The sequence below is a fragment of the Triticum aestivum genome, chromosome 2B (assembly GCF_018294505.1).
Source record: "Triticum aestivum cultivar Chinese Spring chromosome 2B, IWGSC CS RefSeq v2.1, whole genome shotgun sequence".
NCBI lineage: Eukaryota > Viridiplantae > Streptophyta > Magnoliopsida > Poales > Poaceae > Triticum > Triticum aestivum.
Genome location: NC_057798.1, coordinates 699196743 through 699198406, shown reverse-complemented (window position 1 = coordinate 699198406; position 1664 = coordinate 699196743). Strand labels below are relative to the sequence as shown.

General features: G+C 42.4%; 1 protein-coding gene across 1 annotated transcript in view; it reads right to left on the bottom strand.

The window, feature by feature from the left end:
* The window catches only part of LOC123039412 (BTB/POZ and MATH domain-containing protein 2-like), a 6467-nt gene that overhangs the window by 3375 nt on the left and 1428 nt on the right, over positions 1–1664 (bottom strand). The window lies entirely within an intron of this gene.

Genomic DNA, 1664 nt, shown 5'->3' with positions numbered 1-1664 from the left:
AGATGTCGTAAAACTCGCCTTCACTGTTGCACCAAAGATTTTCTGCCTTGGTTGCATAGTCCTTCACAGAGAGGCCATGAGGGTCAAATTCCACGGAACAATTGTTGACAGTTGTTAAACGACGTACAGAAAGAAGATTTTTAATTAAATCAGGAGCAGCTAGAACGATGTTGAGGTGGAGAGGGACGCTAGGGTTAGGTAGGGTGGCAGATCATATGTGACTAATGCGCATGGACGATAATTGGATATAGCGACGACGGAGGAGAGCTTACTAGGATCCGCTGCTAGATGAGTGGAGGCACCTGAGTCCGCAACCCAGCCGCTACCAGATGAGTGGAGGTAGTCCTCTATTTGCCCCTAGCTCTGGTGGCTCTCAATTTTGGCGTGATCTGGTGAAAGTTAGGACGATTTTCGTGCCCAGGTTAAGCTTGTGCTCGGCAATCGGGCTTCTATTTGCTTTTGGCTAGACTGGTGGTGTGAGGATTCCCCCTGACTGCTTCTTTTCTGATTTTATTTTTGTGTTGTGCTTGCCCAGAGATTTCCATCTCAGATAGCTGCTAGTTTCCTGTTGCTCTCGGAGGAGGCAGACTCAGTAACTTGGCCCCACAATGCTTCGGGTCGGTTCTTGGTTAAATCCCTTTACACTAGATTGATTGTAGGCTCTCCCACCTCCAAGTTCAAACATGTGTTGGCATGCTAAGATTCCTTTGAAGATTAAGATTTTTTTTTTGTGGCAAACCATTCATGGCAGGTTGCCTTGTTGCTGACCAAAATCGTAAACGTAACGGACCAGGGTCTGACCGGTACGCTCTTTGCGACATCTGGAAAGATTTTAACCACATTTTCTTTGGTTGTGACTTGGCTAAACTGTTTTGGAGTCGCATCTGGTCGTGGCTGGATGTCAAATAGTCCCCTTCCAACTTTATTGAGCTCCGTACTATTTATAACCAGTTGGTTGGGTAGAATAGCACGCTTATTTTGGTTTGGCTTTTCTGCGATTTATTGGGTTCTATGGACCATTAGAAATAAATTTGTTATTGATCATATCTTTCTTATCAAACTTGTTGATTGTGTAAATTGGTTCCTTTCTTTAGCAGTGGAAATTATTTACTAAGGAGATTGATCGAGACACAATGGAGTTGTTGATCTGGCGTGTTTGGCACACTGCGTCTTCATTATCTCAGCAAGATCAAGCTGCGTCTGCCTGATGTTGGCTTTTGTGTGTCTAGTTGTGGATGCTTCTTTCTTTCGGTCTTTGGTAGTAGGTTGTTGGCATGTGTGCCATTTATTATACCCGGTGGGAATGTTACTACTTCCGTTTTGGTTTGTCGGTATGTCTCAACTCTCCCTGATGACTTTATTTATAAATTCGGGCACATGTCTTCTCTATAGAAAAATGTTTTAAAGTTTGGCCAGGTTTATAGTAAAAAAAAAATTAAACATTCACCATACCAAAGCAGTGTCATTAGATCCAGTGTGAAAAGTACTTATATACTCTATAAAAGATTTGACATTAGAACTAAATAAACGAAGGAAGTATAAAACACACATGAGACCGAAAGATACATTTCGGTTCAGCGGCCAAAGATCTCAAGCCATGTATAAACAGACAGACAGACGAACTCTTTAGACAGGTTTTCTTCGTACATCCAACTTATGTCCTT